Source organism: Triticum aestivum, chromosome 7D, assembly GCF_018294505.1.
Source record: "Triticum aestivum cultivar Chinese Spring chromosome 7D, IWGSC CS RefSeq v2.1, whole genome shotgun sequence".
Taxonomy (NCBI): Eukaryota; Viridiplantae; Streptophyta; class Magnoliopsida; order Poales; family Poaceae; genus Triticum; species Triticum aestivum.
Window position 1 is genome coordinate 420,622,833 of NC_057814.1, and position 22,964 is coordinate 420,645,796.

Sequence of the window (22,964 nt, forward strand, 5' to 3'; positions counted from 1 at the left end):
GATTCCCCATTCGTACTATGTGGGCGCAAAAACTACCTCTCCACCAGCCGCTAAACCCCGGTGTCCTCCGTCCGCCACCCCATCCCACCCATCAACCGCCGCCCTCCTCCATCACGCCGGAGCCGATACCCCGACGTCATCGTCCACCGCAACACCCTCCACGGCTAGTAGTTGAAGCCGAGGCTGAGCCTTCCGTACCCGAGCCAGTCAACCACGCCGTCCTGCGCCTCACCGCTGCCGCTCCAACTTCGCCACCCTCCACCGCAGCGGAGCTGTTCCTACTACGCCGTCCTTCACCGCCTCGGATCTGCTTCCCCTCCGCCGATATACGGCCATGGCAACACAGTCAACAATTTGGCCATGGGTTTGTCCAAGAATCCACGGTTCTCCAAAACATCGGTTCCCCCGGGAGAAAAAGAAGATCGCCGCGACATATGGAGGAGACCACACTGGCAACCACTAAGGGTACTCCTCTTCCCTTATTCGTGCAAATCTTACGTGTCTTCTTGCATGGTATTCATCCCACAGAAGACACTAGTTGACCGCTTCTTCTTGATACTAGATGTTCCTAGTAACTCGCGATGCACAAGGTTTCTCCTCATATACTATTTCACCTTAGCTAGAGGTCCGTCGCCCCCCTGAATTTCAATTCCTGGTCAGTTGATTCCCAATTAACGGAAGCATTCCCCAGCGTAACAGGCGCTAGTCCGCCTATTACGCCGGGGAAGCAGCGGCTCGGTGTTTATCTTAGGGGCGTGTGGGGCCTAGAGCTACTGGCGCCCGATCTGGAGGTCGGTCGGGATTAAAGGGATGGCTTGGGGGCGCTGCCAAGCACGACTGTGGTGTGAGGTCGAGGGGAGGGCGGGGCGGCGGAGGCAGGGGTCTGGGCCGGTGGTCGCTGGCGGTTCGAGAAAGATCGTCAACAGTGACTGGCGGGAGGTAGACGAAGGCCATCTGCCCGTTCCTTATAGATCGGACGGTTCATTAAAAAAATCGACTGACCTATTTATTTTCAGTCGACTTTTATCTTGATATGACCACATGTGGTGGTGTGCTGGAGGAGTACCTGCATTTTCTGTGCTCATATATTACAAAATCATACGGAGTAGAATCTAATTTTGTTTGCCATGCAATGTTGTCGAGCTATCATATGTCTCTTGTCATTTATTTTTCAGCCACCTGCTATCTGCTACTTTTACAGTGCACTAGTTCTGCACACACTTCACCCATACTCTCACTATTGTGTTTTTATGCAAGGGTATTTCAGAGTCTGCCTTGAGAGAAGCAGAAAAGAAAAGAGAGAAGTTGCTCCAGCTTTCTACGCGGGTAAGCACGGCACGTTACAGCGCTATAAAGGGTGCAGTGTGATACGTCTCTAACGTATCTATAATTTTTTATTGTTCCATGCTATTATATTATCCTTCTATGATGTTTTATATGCATTTATATGCTATTTTATATGATTTTTGCGACTAACCTATTAACCTAGAGCCCAGTGCCAGTTTCTGTTTTTTTTTTCTTGTTTTTGAGTATCGCAGAAAAGGAAAACCGAACGGAGTCCAATTGACCTGAAACTTCACGGAACTTATTTTTGGACCAGAAGAAGCCCACGAAGCATCGGAGATGGACCAGGGGAGTCCCGAGGCCACCACGAGGGTGGGGGCGCTCTCTACCCCCTTGGGCACGCCCTCCTGCCTCGTGGCCGCCTCGGGGACCCCCCTGACTTGTTCCCGATGCCAACACCTCTTATATATACCCAAACTTCCAGAAAGAAACCTAGATCAGGAGTTCCGCCGCCGCAAGCCTCTGTAGCCACCGAAAACCAATCTAGACCCGTTCCGGCACCCTGCCGGAGGGGGGTTCCCTCTCCGGTGGCCATCTTCATCATCCTGGCGCTCTCCATGACGAGGAGGGAGTAGTTCACCCTCGGGGCTGAGGGTATGTACCAGTAGCTATGTGTTTGATCTCTCTCTCTCTCTCTCTCTCGTGTTCTTGAGGTGGTACGATCTTGATGTATCGCGAGCTTTGCTATTATAGTTGGATCTTATGATGTTTCTCCCCCTCTACCTCTTGTAATGGATTGAGTTTTCCCTTTGAAGTTATCTTATCGGATTGAGTCTTTAAGGATTTGAGAACACTTGATGTATGTCTTGCATGTGCTTATCTGTGGTGACATGGGATATTCACGTGATCTACTTGATGTATGTTTTGGTGATCAACTTGCGGGTTCAGTGACCTTGTGAACTTATGCATAGGGGTTGGCACACGTTTTCGTCTTGAATCTCCGGTAGAAACTTTGGGGCACTCTTTGAAGTTCTTTGTGTTGGCTGAATAGATGAATCTCAGACTGTGTGATGCATATCGTATAATCATACCCACGGATACTTGAGGTGACATTGGAGTATCTAGGTGACATTATGGTTTTGGTTGATTTGTGTCTTAAGGTGTTATTCTAGTACGAACTCTATGACAGATCGAACGGAAAGAATAGCTTCCTGTTATTTTACTACGGACTCTTGAATAGATCGATCAGAAAGAATAACTTTGAGGTGGTTTCGTACCCTACCATAATCTCTTCGTTTGTTTTCCACTATTAGTGACTTTGGAGTGACTATTTGTTGCATGTTGAGGGATAGTTATATGATCCAATTATGTTATTATTGTTGAGAGAACTTGCACTAGTGAAAGTATGAACCCTAGGCCTTGTTTCAACGCATTGCAATACCGTTTGTGCTCACTTTTATCGTTAGTTACCTTGCTGTTTTTGTATTTTCAGATTACAAAAACCTATATCTACCATCCATATTGCACTTGTATCACCATCTCTTCGCCGAACTAGTGCACCTATACAATTTACCATTGTATTGGGTGTGTTGGGGACACAAGAGACTCTTTGTTATTTGGTTGTAGGGTTGCTTGAGAGAGACCATCTTCATCCTACGCCTCCCACGGATTGATAAACCTTAGGTTATCCACTTGAGGGAAATTTGCTACTGTCCTACAAACCTCTGCACTTGGAGGCCCAACAACGTCTACAAGAAGAAGGTTGCGTAGTAGACATCAAGCTCTTTTCTGGCGCCATTGCTGGGGAGGTGAGTGCTTGAAGGTAATTATTTAGATCTTGCAATTGAATCTTTTAGTTTCTTGTTTTATCACTAGTTTAGTCTATAAAAGAAAACTACCAAAAAATGGAATTGAGGATGCCTCATATGCTTCATCTTTTTAATGTCTTTCGTGAAAATAAGGATTTCGATAATTGTGCCAAAGTGTTAGAAGAAGAATTTATTAAAATGTTTGGCACTAAATCCTTGGATGATGATCATGATTGCAATGTTGTTAGTATGAATTCTTTGAATACCCATGATGCTAATGATATGCAAAAGCCACAAGCTTGGACAAGCTATGTTTGATGAAGATGATATTTTTTGTCCCCCAAGTTTTGATAAGAAAATTTATTATGATGAAAGCATGCCTCCTATTTATGATGATTATATTGATGAAAGTGGATTTGGAGAGGTCATGACTTTATTTAGTGATGAATCCACTATTTCGGAAGAGGTTCCAATTGATTATGAGAATAAAGTTGCTATCTATGATGATTATTGTGATGACTTGTATGCTATTAAGAATAATGATAACCATGAAACTTGTCATCATGATTTTAGTTTTCAATTGGATTATGCCTCACATGATAATTATTTTGTTGAGTTTGCTCCCACTATTATTCATGAGAAGAAATTTGCTTATGTGGAGAGTAATAAATATTCTATGCTTGTAGATCACGAAAAGAATGCTTTATGTGATGGTTATATTGTTGAATTCATTCATGATGCTACTGAAAATTATTATGAGGTAGGAACATATGCTTGTAGGAATTGCAATAATATCAAGTTTCATCTCTATGTGCTTAAAGTTTTGAAGTTATGCTTGTTTTGCCTTCCTATGCTAGTTGATTATTGTTCCCATAAGTTGTTTGTTCACAAAATCCCTATGCATAGGAAGTGGGTCAGACTTAAATCTACTAGTCATATTCTTCATGGTGCTCTCTTTATGTTTCAATTCTTATCTTTTATGTGAGCATCATTGAAATCATCATGCCTAGCTAGGGGCGTTAAACGTAAACGCTTGTTGGGAGGCAACCCAATTTTATTTTTGTCCTTTGCTTTTGCTCCTGTTTAGTAATAAATAATCTATCTAGCCTCTGGATAGATGTGGTTTTATGTTTTAATTAGTGTTTGTGCCAAGTAGAACCTTTGGGAAGACTTGGGTGAAGTCTATGCGATCTTGCTGTAAAAAACAGAAACTTTTGCGCTCACGAGATTAGCTGCCATTTTTTACTGGAGAGCGATTTTAGGTTGATTATTTTGAAGATGATTAATAGAAAAATTCCTGAGGTCCACCAATTTATTTCAGAATTTTTGGAGTTCCATAAGTATACGTTTGATACAGATTACTACATATTGTTCTGTTTTTGACAGATTCTGTTTTCTATGTGTTGTTTGCTTGTTTTGATGAATCTATGAGTAGTATCGGAGGGTATGAACCATAGATAAGTTGGAATACAGTACATATTACACCAATATGAATTTAGAATGAGTTCACAACAGTACCTAAGGGGTGGTTTTATTTTCTTATACTAACGGAGCTTACGAGTTTTCTGTTAAGTTTTGTGTTGTGAAGTTTTCAAGTTTTAGGTAAAGATTCGATGGACTATGGAATAAGGAGTGCCAAGAGCCTAAGCTTGGGGATGCCCAAGGCACCCCAAGGTAATATTCAAGGACAACCAAGAGCCTAAGCTTGGGGATGCCCCGGATGGCATCCCCTCTTTCGTCTTCGTTCATCGGTAACTTTACTTGGAGCTATATTTTTATTCCCCACATGATATGTGTTTTGCTTGGAGCGTCATTTTATTTTATTTTGTTTTGCTTTCTGTTTGAATAAAATACCAAGATCTGAAATTCTTAAATGTTAGAGAGTCTTCACATAGTTACATAATTATTCAACTACTCATTGATCTTCACTTATATCTTTCGGAGTAGTTTGTCGTTTGCTCTAGTGCTTCACTTATATCTTTTTAGAGCATGGCGGTAGTTTTATTTTGAAGAAATTGTTGATCTCTCCTGCTTCACTTATATTATTTTGAGAGTCTTTAGAACAGCATGGTAATTTGCTTTGGTTATGAATTTAGTCCTAATATGATGGGTATCCAAGAGGGATATAATAAAAACTTTCATATAAAGTGCATTGAATACTATGAGAAGTTTGATTCCTTATGATTGTTTTGAGATATGAAGACGATGATATTAGAGTCATGCTGGTTGAGTAGTTGTGAATTTGAGAGAAACTTGTGTTAAAGTTTGTGATTCCCGTAGCATGCACGTATGGTGAACCGTTATGTGATGAAGTCGGAGCATGATTTATTTATTGATTGTCTTCCTTATGAGTGGTGGTCGGGGACGAGCGATGGTCTTTTCCTACCAATCTATCCCCCTAGGAGCATGCGCGTGGTACTTCGTTTCGATAACTAATAGATTTTTGCAATAAGTATGTGAGTTCTTTATGACTAATGTTGAGTCCATGGATTATATGCACTCTCACCCTTCCACCATTGCTATCCTCTCTAATACCGCGCACCTTTCGCCGGTACCATAAACCCACCATTTACCTTCCTCAAAACAGCCACCATACCTACCTATTATGGCATTTCCATAGCCATTCCGAGATATATTGCCATGCAACTTTCCACTGTTCCGTTTATTATGACACGCTCCATCATTGTCATATTGCTTTGCATGATCATGTAGTTGGCATCGTATTTGTGGCAAAGCCACCGTTCATAATTCTTTCATACATGTCACTCTTTATTCATTGCACATCCCAGTACACCGCCAAAGGCATTCATATAGAGTCATATTTTGTTCTAAGTATCAAGTTGTAATTCTTGAGTTGTAAGTAAATAAAAGTGTGATGATCATCATTATTAGAGCATTGTCCCAGTGAGGAAAGGATGATGGAGACTATGATTCCCCCACAAGTCGGGATGAGACTCCGAACAAAAAAAGAAAAAGAAGAAAAGAGGCCATAAAAAAAGAGAAAAAGGCCCAAACAAAAAAGAAAAAAATAAAATAAAAAAAATGAGAGAAAAAGAGAGAAGGGACAATGTTACTATCCTTTTACCACACTTGTGCTTCAAAGTAGCACCGTGATCTTCATGATAGAGAGTCTCCTATGTTGTCACTTTCATATACTAGTGAGAATTTTACATTATAGAACTTGGCTTGTATATTCTAATGATGGGCTTCCTCAAAATGCCCTAGGTCTTCGTGAGCAAGCGAGTTGGATGCACACCCACTTAGTTTCTTTTGTTGAGCTTTCATACACTTATAGCTCTAGTGCATCCGTTGCATGGCAATCCCTACTCACTCACATTGATATCTATCGATGGGCATCTCCATAGCCTGTTGATACGCCTAGTTGATGTGAGACTATCTTCTCCTTTTTGTCTTCTCCACAACCACCATTCTATTCCACCTATAGTGCTATGTCCATGCTCACGCTCATGTATTGCGTAAAGATTGAAAAGGTTTGAGAACATCAAAAGTATGAAACAATTGCTTGGCTTGTCATCGGGGTTGTGCATGATTTACATATTTTGTGCGATGAAGATAGAGCATAGCCAGACTATATGATTTTGTAGGGATAGCTTGCTTTGGCCATGTTATTTTGAGAAGACATGATTGCTTAGTTAGTATGCTTGAAGTATTATTGTTTTCATGTCAATATTAAACTTTTGTTTTGAATCTTATGGATCTGAATATTCTTGCCACAATAAAGAAGATTACATTGATAATTATGTTAGGTAGCATTCCACATCAAAAATTCTGTTTTTTATCATTTACCTACTCGAGGACGAGCAGGGATTAAGCTTGGGGATGCTTGATACGTCTCTAACGTATCTATAATTTTTGATTGCTCCATGCTATTATATTATCCTTCTAGGATGTTTTATATGAATTTATATGCTATTTTATATGATTTTTGGGACTAACCTATTAACCTAGAGCCCAGTGCCAGTTTATGTGTTTTTCTTGTTTTTGAGTATCGCAGAAAAGGAAAACAGAACAGAGTCCAATTGACCTGAAACTTCATGGAACTTATTTTTGGACCAGAAGAAGTCTACGGAACATCGGAGATGGACTAGGGGAGTCCCGAGGCCACCGCGAGGGTGGGGGGCGCGACCTACCCCCTGGGCGCGCCCCCTGCCTCGTGGCCGCCTCGGGGACCCCCTGACTTGTTCCCGATGCCAACACCTCTTTTATATATACCCAAACTTCCAGAAAGAAACCTAGGTCGGGAGTTCCACCGCCGCAAGCCTCTGTAGCCACCGAAAACCAATCTAGACCCATTCCGGCACCCAGCTGGAGGGGGGTTCCCTCTCCGGTGACCATCTTCATCATCCTGGCGCTCTCCATGACGAGGAGGGAGTAGTTCACCCTCGGGGCTGAGGGTATGTACCAGTAGCTATGTGTTTGATCTCTCTCTCTCTCTCGTGTTCTTGAGGTGGTACGATCTTGATGTATCGCGAGCTTTGCTATTATAGTTGGATCTTATGATGTTTCTCCCCCTCTACTCTCTTGTAATGGATTGAGTTTTCCCTTTGAAGTTATCTTATTGGATTGAGTCTTTAAGGATTTGAGAACACTTGATGTATGTCTTGCATGTGCTTATTTGTGGTGACAATGGGATATTCACGTGATCTACTTGATGTATGTTTTGGTGATCAACTTGCGGGTTTAGTGACCTTGTGAACTTATGCATAGGGGTTGGCACACGTTTTCTTCTTGACTCTCCGGTAGAAACTTTGGGGCACTCTTTGAAGTTCTTTGTGTTGGCTGAATAGATGAATCTCAGACTGTGTGATGCATATCGTATAATCATACCCACGGATACTTGAGGTGACATTGGAGTATCTAGGTGACATTAGGGTTTTGGTTGATTTGTGTCTTAAGGTGTTATTCTAGTACGAACTCTATGATAGATCGAACGGAAAGAATAGCTTCGTGTTATTTTACTACGGACTATTGAATAGATCGATCAGAAAGAATAACTTTGAGGTGGTTTCGTACCCTACCATAATCTCTTCGTTTGTTTTCCACTATTAGTGACTTTGGAGTGACTCTTTGTTGCATGTTGAGGGATAGTTATATGATCCAATTATGTTATTATTGTTGAGATAACTTGCACTAGTGAAAGTATGAACCCTAGGCCTTGTTTCAACGCATTGCAATACCGTTTGTGCTCACTTTTATCGTTAGTTACCTTGCTGTTTTTATATTTTCAGATTACAAAAACCTATATCTACCATCCATATTGCACTTGTATCACCATCTCTTCGCCGAACTAGTGCACCTATACAATTTACCATTGTATTGGGTGTGTTGGGGACACAAGAGACTCTTTGTTATTTGGTTGCAGGGTTGCTTGAGAGAGACCATCTTCATCCTACGCCTCCCACGGATTGATAAACCTTAGGTTATCCACTTGAGGGAAATTTGCTACTGTCCTACAAACCTCTGCACTTGGAGGCCCAACAACATCTACAAGAAGAAGGTTGCATAGTAGACATCACAGTGTCAGCAGATGGAGACGGTAAACGTAGCTCTGGAGTTGATGACCTCGATCGCAATGAACCACCATCCCAGGTGCTTGCTTTAACTTCGCGGTGTCATATGTGGTTGCATGTTCTATATGGTGTCTAGCTTGTATTCGTAAGGCCGAAGTCAGTCTTTATTAAGATAAGGAAAGATATTTTTTACATGAACCACCATCCCGTGAGCACCAGAAGACAAATAGCTAGTCAGGGCATTGGCCGAGCCAGTGACAAGCCCAGCAAAGACAGGCATCACCTGGAAGCCAACTAAAAAGCCGCGATGGTGGCGAAGCAGCCCGCCTCCCACCAGGCTCTCAGGTCCTAGATGATCATGCTCACCACTCCAGCCAGATGTCTAGCTTGTATTGCTTCCAATTTGGTTAAATTGCATCTGCTTAGCTTACACATTATACCTTTGAATATGACATGCCTTTCTGTTTTTGGTACATACTAGTAAATCTGTGTATTAACCATGTTCTTACATCAAACTAATGTTCTTGTGTATCCCTCATCAACCACTTATGATGAGGCAGTCAGGCAAGTGGACTATTCCTCATTTGAAGAATGCAGCGTCAGCCTGCCGACATGATTACCGCATTTCCCCTACACTAGCATCGCAGGTGCTTTCTCTAACTTGGCAGTGTGATATGTGGTTGCATGTTGCATATGGTGTCTAGATTGTAATTCTTCCAATCTGGTTAAACTGCATGTGTTATTCTTCTTAGCTTATACATTATACCTATTAATGTGACATGCCTTCTTGTATTTAGTACATAGTACATCTGTCTATTAAGCATGTCCTTACATAAAACTATTGTTTTTTTGTATCCCGCATCAATCAATATGACGAGACACCTTTAGTATATGCAGTGTGATATTAGTTGCATCTTTCATATGATTTATAGCATGCGCTGCTTCTAATTTGTTGAAATTCCATTTATGATGGGACGCTTTTAACTTGGCAGAGTCATATTGGTTGCATCTTTCATGTGGTGTCTAGCTTGCATTGCTTCTTATTTGTTGGAATGGTTTCTGCTTAGTTTACACAAACAGTTGTGAACATGCCATGTTGTCCTATTTTTCGTACATATTCCATCCTGGTATCATGTGTTTGCCTTACATCAAAGTAGTGATTGTCAGTATCATGCATGAATGAGTTCTGAAGAGAGAATTTTATTGCTTTTTCTTGTCGGTTTTACTTGACAATTCAAAATCAATAAAGCGGAAGGATGTTAGCAAGGCAGCGGATAAAGGTGCTCCTTCCAAACGGAGGGCCTCTACAATTTCTACTCCTCCATCCCCCAAAGATGATTTCCAAGACAACACATGCATAGACACTCAACATAGCTGTGTTTATGATGAGCACGTATCCCCTAGTGCACCATCACCGGTGCTCCCTCTAACTTGGCACTGTTATATGTGGTTGCATGTTATGTGTGATGTCTATCTTGTATTGCTTCTAATTTTGTTGAATTCCATCTGCTTACTTTACACATTATACTTGAATAAGACACGTGTTCCTGTTTCTAGAACATACAATATCTGTCTACCACACCATGTTCTTACATCAAATTACTACTGTTGTGTAACCTGCAACAATCACTTATCATAAGACACGTTTGACTTCAGAGTGTGATATAGGTTACATCTCGCATTCTTTTCTAGCTTGTACTACTAATTTGTTGAAATGGCACTTATGACGAGACAGTTTTAACTTGGTAGAGTGATATTAGTTGCATCTTTCATATGGTGTCTAGCTTTCATTGCTTCTAATTTGTTGAAATGCCTTCTCCTTAGTTTACACATCATAAGCTGTGAATATGCAATGATGTGAATATGCAATGGCACTAATGATGAGAGTCCTTTAACTTGATAGTGTGATGTTGTTTGCATCTTGCATATGATTTAATTCTTGTACTGCTTCACATTTGTTTAAACGGCATTTATGATGAGACACTGTTAACTTGGCAGAGCGATATTTGTAGCATCTTTCATATGGTGTCTACCTTCCATTGCATTGCTTCTAATGTAGTGAAATGTCTTCTGCTTAGTTTACACATCATAGTTCTGGTTATCTCATGTCGTCCTGTTTTTCTTACATATTACATCCTCCTATCATGTGGTTGTCTAACATCAAAGTTCAGTTCGTCTGTATCACGCATCAATTTGTTCTGAAGAACTAAATTGTTATTCGTTTTTCTTGTCGGCTTGACTTAACATGACATAGAGAAAGAGGAAGCAAGACAGAACGACAGGGAAAGGGAAGCGGAAGAATCCTACAGATTCTGCTGGTACTGATGGTGCAATAGAAGGTCAAAGTCCAGCGGAAAATTGTACCGACAGGGTATCCCGTGCTACACGAGCTGCAGAACAAGCCAAACAGAAACAAATAGCTGCCACCAAACAAGCAGAGACAACCCTAGTTGTTGCAACACCTTCCACAGTACCACCAGCTGCACAATTTACTTGTTGGTCAACTCAGCTAGCAGCACGTTCCCAAGCTCCCTTGCCACCTGACACTACTTCCAAAGCACTCTTGACACAAGATGAGTTGGCAAGATCAGATGAACTTTGTGAGCTTCAACAGCAAGAAGGTACTCTGACTTGTGCCTTGAACTGCATGGTTTGCAGCCAATGTCTATTACTCTTTTCAATTTTATACACAATTGTCTTAGTGTATCATTGCACCTTACAAGGTTTAAAAGAGAGGAGTGATGTTCCTTTGATCTTGACCTGTAATCTAGTTCCGTGCTGGACTTGCCCACACAATGTTACAATTGCATGTTTGTCTGTTCTCAGTTGTTTTGTGATATGAATGATGTCATACTATGCTTACTGTATTATAAACTTCGTCTCTTTATCCTTAGCCCTCAATACAATGTGAAGAAATAGACAATACATTAGCGATGGTACATGGTCATATGTTTGGAACCTGGTTTTATTATGTACTTTGCAATAAAATACAACTAATATTTTACATGGGTTCACCAGAATAAGTTCTGTATATAGACCAAAGCTATTTTGTTTGGTTTTGCTGCCTCCTTAATATCTTTTGTTCTGGTACTACAAATGTAAAACCTCAACTTTTCAGCGAGCTAGGGAAAAAATGGTGGAACCGCCACCTTCTGAAGGTGGCGAGGCAACTATAACTGCAATGTCAGCTCTTGCTGTAGTGGGTCAGTACCTGTCCACTAACAGTGCCAAAAGCACGTTCCTGCGTAATACTGGGTTGGTTGTTAAGGCAATCTCATCCAAACTGCCTCATGATCAAGATATGCAAGCTCAAAACAATGTTGTATCTGCGCTCCAGACACAAGTCCATTCCCTAACAGAGACCCTTTGTGAAACAAGGAGAGACACTGTTCGATGTTCTCAAGATATGCATGGTTTTGAAACCCGACTATCAGACATTTGCTATGTTGTTCAGGAGCCTAGGAGAACTGAAGGAGAAGGTTATGGTGCTCCATCGGACAATACAGCATGAAAACATAATAGTCAGGTCAAATGAACTGAGCTTCTGAACTTCTGGTGGTGCATTTATCTGCTAGACTATTAACTTTTATGCCAACCTTCCTTTTTGTATAGTGTAGGGTGTTCCCTATATTTGCACTGGTGGTGAACTTTGATGCCCAGTGGATGTAATATGTGTAATAGCCGTGATAGCCTAGCGTAAGTTGCTTGCTTATTTATTTCCTTATTGTCTTGTTTATTTGTTTTCTTGTAGTCAGTGCAGTTCTTTTTCCGCGGTTTGCTAGTGGCCGCAATAACCTATTTTTTAAACTAGGCCACATTAACCATGGGCTACATATTTACTGTCGTTAACATGGGCCTCCTACGGGCCGTAGAAACAATGGGCCTTCTAAGGGCTGTAGAAACAATGGGCCTTCTACGGGGCGTAGAAACAATGGGCCTTATACGGGCCGTAGACACAATGGGCCTTCTACGGGCCGTATCATCAATGGGCCTTCTACGGGCTGTATGATCGGTTGGCCAAACATGGGCCAATAATAGACCACATTATGGCCGTAAATGGGCTAGAGTTGAAATCGTCCGTTCATGGGCCGACCATAACGGGCCGTTGTTAACCGGCCGTATTTGATGACACTATGAAAACGGCCCAACGTATTAACGGGCCACAAACGGGCCGACTGTAACCACGGGCTGAATTTGGCCCACAAGCAGAAAATGACAGCAACGGGCCGTAAGTAAACGAATGCTGGAAATGAGCCCAAGAATAAATGGGCCCTGAGAAGGCCGAAAGATAACATGGGCTGGAAACGGCCCAACTGGATAATGGGCCGTTAATGGGTATAAAGTGATACACTGTTCATTACGGGCCAGTTTTACCACAGGCCGTTAATGGGTATAAAGTGATACACTGTTCATTACGGGCCAGTTTTACCACGGGCCGTTAATGGGCCAAAGTTACTAAGGGCCTCATATGGGCCGAAAGACGTCATGGGCCATACATGGGCCGGAAGTTAAAACGAGCTGGAATTATATTGGACGGCCCAAATGACGCTACTGGGCCTAATTCGGATAGGCCGTAAACAGGCCCTGGGTTAGCCGGCTGTAAATGGGCTATATGCGAACAGGCCATTAACAGGCTTGCCGTGGGCCGGCCCGCCACCTTTTGACCAAGTCAAACGGGCCGGCCTTTTCACAGGAATGGGCCTCTGTTGGGCCGTGCCACGTGTCGACGTATCATAGGTGCTTTGGGTCCAATGAGTGGATGACATCTGTCCCAACGGTGAGCCGACACATGTTTCCTCCAGCCAATGATGATTTTACACGTGGAAGATTCCCATTGGTCGGGGCTGTTAACGGGTTATCAGATCCAAAACCGGACCCGATAGCTTAACGGCGTTCCGTTATGGTGGATGCCACATGTCGGTCACCCTTGACGAAAGCACTTCTGTGACGCGCGATTTATCGCATGGAAGTGGACACTTCTGTGATGATAATTTTGGTAATGTCATGGAACACTTCTACGACAGCATAGGTATGACTATCTTGATTCTGTCATAAATTTGTCATGGATGTACATGCATGACAGAAAATGTGACCTACTGTGACAAACACGTATCATCACGGAAGTGTATTTTTTTTTGTAGTGAATATATCAATCTTCATGTATCGACCATTTCGAGACTCCTCGTCATGTCCGTGATCTCATCCAGGACTCTGAACTACCTTCGGTACATCAAAACACATAAACTCATAATATCGATCGTCATCGAACGTTAAGCGTGCGAACCCTACGGGTTCGAGAACTATGTGGACATGAACGAGACTCATCTCCAGTCAATAACCAATAGCGGAACCTGGATGCTCATATTGGCTCCCACATATTCTACGAAGATCTTTATCGGTCAAACCGCATAACAATATACGCTGTTCCCTTTGTCATCGGTTGTTACTTGCCCGAGATTCGATCATCGGTATCATCATACCTAGTTCAATCTCATTACCGGCAAGTCTCTTTACTCGTTCCGTAATGCATCATCCCGCAACTAACTCATTAGTCACATTGCTTGCAAGGCTTATAGTGATGATCATTACCGAGAGGGCCCAGAGATACCTCTCTGATACTCGGAGTGACAAATCCTAATCTCGATCTATGCCAACTCAACAAACACCATCGGAGACACCTGTAGAGCATCTTTATAATCACCCAGTTACGTTGTGACGTTTGATAGCACACAAGGTGTTCCTCCGGTATTCGGGAGTTGCATAATCTCATAGTCAGAGGAACATGTATAAGTCATGAAGAAAGCAATAGCAATAAAACTAAACGATCATTATGCTAAGCTAACGGATGGGTCTTGTTCATCACATCATTCTATAATGATGTGATCCCGTTCATCAAATGATAACACATGTCTATGGCTAGGAAACTTAACCATCTTTTATTAACGAGCTAGTCAAGTAGAGGCATACTAGGGACACTCTGTTTTGTCTATGTATTCACACATGTATCAAGTTTCCGGTTAATACAACTCTAGCATGAATAATAAAAATTTATCATGATATATAAGGAAATATAAATAACAACTTTATTATTGCCTCTAGGGCATATTTCCTTCAATTCGGACACCGGAATGGTTTCAGAAAGGTTCGGATATATTTCGGAGTACCGAGGGGTTACCGGAACCCCCCGGGGAAGTATTGGGCCTACATGTGCCTTAGTGGAGAGAGAGGGGAGCCCGCAAGGGGTGCCCCCCCCCCATGGGAGTCCGAATTGGACTAGGGGAGGGGGCGGTGCCCCCCCTTTCCCACTCCCTCTCCCTCTCCTTCCTTTTCCCCTCCAAAGATAAAGGAAAAGGGGGGCGAATCCTACTAGGAGTGGTGTCCTAGTAGGACTCCCCCCATGGTGCTCCCCTTATTGGCCGGCCTCCTCCTCCCCTCCTTTATATACAGGGGCAGGGGGCACCCCATAGCACATCAATTGTTCTCTTAGCCGTGTGCGGTGCCCCCCTCCACAGTTAAGTCCTCCGGTCATAGCGTCGTAGTGCTTAGGCGAAGCCCTGCGTGGATCACATCACCATCACCGTCACCACGCCATCATGCTGACGGAACTCTCCCTCGACCCTCTGCTGGACGTCATCGAGCTGAATGTGTCGTCATCGAGCTGAATGTGTGCTGAACTCGGAGGTGTCATACGTTCGGTACTAGATCGGTTGAATCACGAAGACGTTCGACTACATCAACCGCATTAACCTAACGCTTCCACTTTCGGTCTACGAGGGTACGTGTACACACTCTCCCCTCTCGTTGCTATGCATCTCCTAGATAGATCTTGCGTGATTGTAGGATTTTTTTTTGAAATTTCATGCTATGTTCCCCAACGGCTAGATGGCTTCTTTTCTCTCTTTGATTCTCAATACAAAGCTCTCCTCGATGTTCTTGGAGATCTATTCAATGTAATACTCTTTTGCGGTGTGTTTGCCAAGATCTGATGAATTGTGGATTTATGACAAGTTTATCTATGAATATTATTTGAATCTCCTCTGAATTCTTATATGCATGATTTGATATATTTGCAAGTCTCTTCGAATTATCGATTTGGTTTGGCCAACTAGATTGGTTTTTATTGCAATGGGAGAAGTGCTTAGCTCTAGGTTCAATCTTGCGGCGTCCTTTCCCAGTGACAGTAGGGGCAGCAAGGCACGTATTGTATTTTTGCCATCGAGGATAAAAAGATGGGGTTTTCATCATATTGCTTGAGTTCATTCCTCTGCATCATGTCATCTTGCCTAATGCGTTACTCCGTTCTTATGAACTTAATACTCGAGATGCATGCTGGATAGCGGTCGATGTGTGGAGTAATAGTAGTAGATGCAGGATCGTTTCGGTCTACTTGACACGGACGTGATGCCTATATTCATGATCATTGCCTTAGATATCGTCATAACCTTGCAGTTTTCTATCAGTTGCTCGGCAGTAATTTGTTCACCCTTCATAATAATTTCTATCTTGAGAGAAGCCTCTAGTGAAACCTATGGCCCCCGGGTCTAATTTACATCATATAAGTTTCCAATCTACAATTCTCGTTTCATATTTCCTTTACTTTGCAATCTTTACTTTCCGTTCCATAAACCAAAAATACCAAAAAAATATTACTTTACCGTTTATCCATCTCTACCAGATCTCACTTTGCGAATAACCGTGAAGGGATTGACAACCCCTTTGTCGCGTTGGTTGCAAGTTGGTGTTTGTTTGTGCAGGTATTCGGTGGCTTGTTGCGTAGTCTCCTACTGGATTGATACCTTAGTTCTCAAAACTGAGGGAAATACTTCCGCCCCTTTGCTGCATCACCCTTTCCTCTTCAAGGAAAAAACCAACGCAAGCTCAAGAGGTAGCAAGAAGGATTTCTGGCGCCGTTGCCGGGGAGATTTACTCCAAGTCAAGTCAAGATTTGATCTCCCGGCCACTTGCCAATTTCTGGCGCCGTTGCCGGGGATATCTACACCAAGCCAAGACATACCAAGTACCCATCATAAACTCTCATCTCTCGCCTTACTTTGTTTGCCATTCGCCTCTTGTTTTCCTCTCCCCCACTTCTAAAATGATTTTCAAAAAGATTTGCCTTTTCTTCGCCCCTCTTCCGTTCGTCTTCTTCGCTTGCTTTTTGTGTGCTCGTGTGTTGGATTGCTTGCTTTGTCACGATGGCTGAAGATAATACTAAATTCTGTGAATTTTCCAACACCAACAATAATGATTTTATTATTACTCCAATTGCTCCCGATGCTAATGCGGGATCTTGTGAGATTAATACTGCTTTGCTGAATCTTGTTATGAAAGATCAATTTTCCGGCCTTCCCCATGCCGCATCCCATCTTAATAATTTCATCGATTTGTGTGATATGCAAAAGAAAAAAAGATGTGGATAATGATATTGTTAATTTAAAGCTATTTCCGTTCTCGCTTAGAGATCGCACTAAAACTTGGTTTCATCTTTTCCTAAAAATAGTATTGATTCATGGAATAAGTGTAAAGATGCTTTTATTTCCATGTATTTTCCTCCCGCTAAGATCATCTCCCTTAGGAATGATATTATGAATTTTAAGCAACTTGATCATGAACATGTTGCACAATCTTGGGAGAGGATGAAATTGATGCTTAGAAATTGCCCTACTCATGGTTTGAATTTGTGGATGATTATACAAAAAAATTATGTCGGATTGAATTTTGCTTCTAGAAATATTTTAGATTCGGCCACAGGAGGCACTTTTATGGAACTTACTTTAGGAGAAGCTACTAAACTCCTAGATAATATTATGGTTAATTATTCTTAGTGGCATACCGAAAGATCTTCCACTAGTAAAAAGGTGCATGCAATTGAAGAAATAAATGTTTTGAGTGGAATGATGGATGAGCTTATGAATTTTTTTGCTAGTAAGAGTGCTCCTATTGATCCTAATGATATGCCTTTGTCTACTTTGATTGAAAACAATAATTAATCTATGGATGTGAATTTTGTTGGTAGGAACAATTTTGGTAATAACGCGTATAGATGTAATTTTAATCCTAGGCCGTTTCCTAGTAATTCCTCAAATAATTATGGTAATTCCTACAACAATTCTTATGGAAATTATAATAAGATGCCCTCTGAATTTGAGAATAGTGTTAAAGAATTTATTAGTTCGCAAAAGAATTTCAATGCTTTGATTGAAGAAAAATTGCTTAAGATTGATGATTTGGCTAGGAACGTGGATAGAATTTCTCTTGATGTTGATTCTTTGAAACTTAGATCTATTGCACCCAGGAATGATATCAATGATTCTCACAAAGCCATGAGAATTTCCATTGATGAGTGCAAAGAAAGAATCGTAAGATGCGCGCTAAAAAAGATTGGTTTATAAAAGCGTGTTCTTCTAGTTTCCGTGAAAATAATGATGAAGATCTAAAAGTGATTGACGTAACTCCTATTGAATCTATGTTTTCTAATGTACATCTTGATAATGATGTGACTGGAGATGAGTCAACTTTAGTTAGAAGGCGTTCTAATGATTCGGAGCTTTTAAATCTTGATGCAAAAATTGATAAAAGTGGGATTGAAGATGTCAAAACTTTAGATAGCAATGAACCCACAATTTTGGATTTCATGGACTTTAATTATGATAAGTTCTTTAATAGATTGTATTTCCTTGTTGCAATCCATGTTGAATTCACCTCATGCTTATAATCAAAACAAAGCTTTTACTAAACATATCGTTGATGCCATGATGCAATCTTATGAAGAAAAGCTTAATTTGGAAGTTTCTATTCCTAGAAAACTTTATGATGAGTGGGAACCTACTATTAAGATCAAGATTAAAGATTATGAATGTTATACTTTGTGTGATTTGGGTGCTAGTGTTTCCACGATTCCGAAAACTTTGTGTGATGTGTTAGGTTTCCGTGAATTTGATGATTGTTCTTTAAATTTGCATCTTGCGGATTCCACTATTAAGAAACCTATGGGAAGAATTAATGATGTTATTATTGTTGCAAATAGGAATTATGTGCCCGTAGATTTCATTGTTCTTGATATAGATTGCAATCCAACATGTCCTATTATTCTTGGTAGACCTTTCCTTAGAACGATTGGTGCAATTATTGATATGAAAGAAGGAAACATTAGATTTCAATTTCCATTAAGGAAAGGCATGGAACACTTCCAAGAAATAAAATTAAATTTCCTTATGAATCTATTATGAGAGCCACTTATGGATTGCATGCCAAAGATGATAACATTTAGATCTATTCGTGTTTTATGCCTAGCTAAGGGCGTTAAACAATAGCGCTTGTTGGGAGGCAACCTAATTTTATTTTTGTTCTTGCTTTATAGATCCTGTTTTGCTTTGAATAAATCATATAGCCACTGTTTAGATGTTGTTTTGTGTTTTAATTAGTGTTTGTGCTAAGTAAGACCTATGGGATAGCCTACGATGATAGTTAATTTGATCTTGCCGAAAAACAGAAACTTTGCGATCACGAAAACAATTCTTATTTTTAGCTGGAGAGTGCTTTTTAGTTGATTATTTTTTAAGAAGATTAATAAACAAATTATCTAGCAAGTCCTATTTTCTCATAATTTTTAGAGTTACAGAAGTATTCGAACTATCCAGATTGCTACAGACTGTTCTGTTTTTGACAGATTCTGTTTTTCGCGTGTTGTTTGCTTATTTTGATGAATCTATGGCTAGTATCGGGGAGTATGAACCATGGAAAAGTTGGAATACTGTAGATATTAACCAATATAAATAAATAATGAGTTCACAACAGTACCTAAAGTGGTGATTTATTTTCTTATACTAATGGAGCTTACGAGATTTTCTGTCGGAGTTTTGTGTTGTGAAGTTTTCAAGTTTTGGGTAAGGATTTGATGGACTATAGAATAAGGAGTGGCAAGAGCCTAAGCTTGGGGATGCAAAAGGCACCCCAAGGTAATATTCAAGGATGTCAACAAGCCTAATCTTGGGGATGCCCCGGGAAGGCATCCCCTCTTTCGTCTTCGTCTATCGGTAACTTTACTTGAGGCTATATTTTTATTCATCACATGATATGTGTTTTGCTTGGAGCGTCTTGTATGATTTGAGTCATTGCTTTTTATTTTGCCACAATCATCCTTGCTGTACACAACTTTTGAGAGAGACACACATGAATCATGATTTATTAGAATTGCTCTATGTGCTTCACTTATATCTTTTGAGCTAGGCAAAATTTTCTCTAGTGCTTCACTTATATCTTTTTAGAGCACGGTGGTGGCTTTATTTTATAGAAATTGATGAACTCTCGTACTTCACTTATATTATTTTGTGAGTCTCTAAACAGCATGGTAATTTGCTTTGGTTATAAAATTAGTCCTAATATGACAGGCGTCGAAGAGGGATATAATAAAAACTTTCATATATAGTGCATTGAATACTATGAGAAGTTTGATTCCTTATGATTGTTTTGAGATATGAAGATGGTGATATTATAGTCATGCTAGTAAGTAGTTGTGAATTTGAGAAATACTTGTGTTAAAGTTTGTGAGGCCCGTAGCATGCACATATGGTGAACCGTTATGTGATGAAGTCGGAGCATGATTTATTTTTTGATTGTCTTCCTTATGAGTGGCGGTTGGGGACGAGCAATGGTCTTTTCCTACCAATCTATCCCCCTAGGAGCATGCGCATAGTACTTTGTTTCGATAACTAATAGCTTTTTGCAATAAGTATGTGAGTTCTTTATGACTAATGTTGAGTCCATGGATTATACGCACTCTCACCTCTCCGCCATTGCTAGCCTCTCTAGTACCGCGCAACTTTCGCCGGTACCATAAACCCACCACATATCCTTCCTCAAACCAGCCACCATACCTACCTATTATGGCATTTCCATAGCCATTCCGAGATATACTGCCATGCAACTTTCCACCGTTTTGTTATTATGACACGCTCCATCATTGTCATATTGCTTTGCATGATCATGTAGTTGACATCGTATTTGTGGCAAAGCCACCGTTCATCATTTTTCATACATGTCACTCTTGATTCAATGCACATCCCGGTACACCGCCAGAGGCATACACATAGAGTCATAATTTGTTCTAAGTATCGAGTTGTAATTCTTGAGTTATAAGTAAATAAAAGTGTGATGATCTTCATTATTAGAGCATTGTCCCATGTGAGGAAAGGATGATGGAGACTATGATTCCCCCACAAGTCGGGATGAGACTCCGGACGAAAAAAAAGAGGCCAAAAAAATGAGAGAAGGGCCAAATAAAAAAATGAGAGAAAAGAGAAGGGACAATGTTACTATCCTTTTTACCACACTTGTGCTTCAAAGTAGCACCATGATCTTCATGATAGAGAGTCTCTTATTTTGTCACTTTCATATACTAGTGGGAATTTTCATTATAGAACATGGCTTGTATATTCCAACAATGGGCAATGAGAGAAAAAGAGAGAAGGGACAATGTTACTATCTTTTTTCCACACTTGTGCTTCAAAGTAGCACCATGATCTTCATGATAGAGAGTCTCTTATTTTGTCACTTTCATATACTAGTGGGAATTTTCATTAAAGAACTTGGCTTGTATATTCCAACAATGGGCTTCCTCAAATGCCCTAGGTCTTCGTGAGCAAGCAAGTTGGATGCACACCCACTTAGTTTCTTTTGTTGAGCTTTCATACATTTATAGCTCTAGTGCATCCGTTGCATGGCAATCCCTACTCACTCACATTGATATCTATTGATGGGCATCTCCATAGCCCATTAATACGCCTAGTTGATGTGAGACCATCTTCCTATTTTTTGTCTTCTCCACAACCACCATTCTATTCCACCTATAGTGCTATATCCATGGCTCACGCTCATGTATTGCGTGAAAGATGAAAAAGTTTGAGGACATCAAAAGTATGAAACAATTGCTTGGCTTGTCACTGGGATTGTGCATGATCTAAATATTTTGTGTGAGGAAGGTGGAGCATAGCCAGACTATATGATCTGTAGGGATAAGCTTTCTTTGGCCATGTTATTTTAAGAAGACATAATTATTTTGTTAGTATGCTTGAAGTATTATTATTTTTATGTCAATATTATGTTGGGGAACATAGCATGCAATTTCAAAAAAAAATCCTATGATCACGCAAGATCTATCTAGGAGATGCATAACAACGGGAGGTGGAGAGTGTATCCACGTACCCTCGTAGACCGAAAGCAGAAGCGTTAGTATAACGCGGTTGATATAGTTGAACGTCTTCGTGATCCAACCGATCTAGTACCGAACGTACGACACCTTCGAGTTCAGCTCGATGACGTCCCTCAAACTCTCGATCCAGCGGAGGGTCGAGGGAGAGTTTCGTCAGCACGACGGTGTGGTGACTGTGATGGTGATGTGATCCATGCAGGGCTTCGCCTAAGCACTACGACGCTATGACCGGAGGAGTAAACTGTGGAGGGGGGCACAGCACACGACTAAGAGAATAACTGTTGTGCTTTGGGGTACCCCCTGCCCCCATATATAAAGGAGGGGAGGAGGAGGCCGGCCACCAAGGGGCGAGCCAAGGGGGGAGTCCTACTAGGACTCCACTCCTAGTAGGATTCGCACCCCCCCTTTTTCCTTTCTCATGGAGGGGAAAGAGGCAAGGAGAGGGAGAGGGAGAGGGAAAGAGGAAAGGGGGCCGAACCCCCCTCCCCCTTGTCAAATTCGGAATCCCTTGGGGGCACCCTGCGGGCTCCCCTCTCTTTCTCCCCTATGGCAAATGAAGGCCAATTACTTCCCCGGGGGGTTCTGGTAACCCCTCGGTACCCCGATAAATATCCAAAATGTCCCGAAACCATTCCGGTGTCTGAATACCTACGTCCAATATATCAAGCTTTACCTCTCGACTATTTCGAGACTCCTCATCATGTCCGTGATCTCATCCGGGACTCCGAACAATCTTTGGTCACCAAAACATATAACTCATAATACAAATCGTCATCGAACCTTAAGTGTGCGGACCCTACGGGTTCGAGAACTATGTAGACATGACCGAGACACATCTTCGATCAATAACCAACAGCGGAACCTGGATGCTCATATTGGTTCCTACATATTCTACGAAGATCTTTACCGGTCAAACCGCAATAACAAAATACATTATTCCCTTTGTCATCGGTATGTTACTTGCCTGAGATTCGATCGACGGTATCATCATACCTAGCTCAATCTCGTTACCGGCAAGTCTCTTTACTCGTTCCGTAATGCATCATCCCGTAACTAACTCATTAGTCACATTGCTTGCAAGGCTTATAGTGATGTGCATTACCGAGAGGGCCCAGAGATACCTCTCCGATA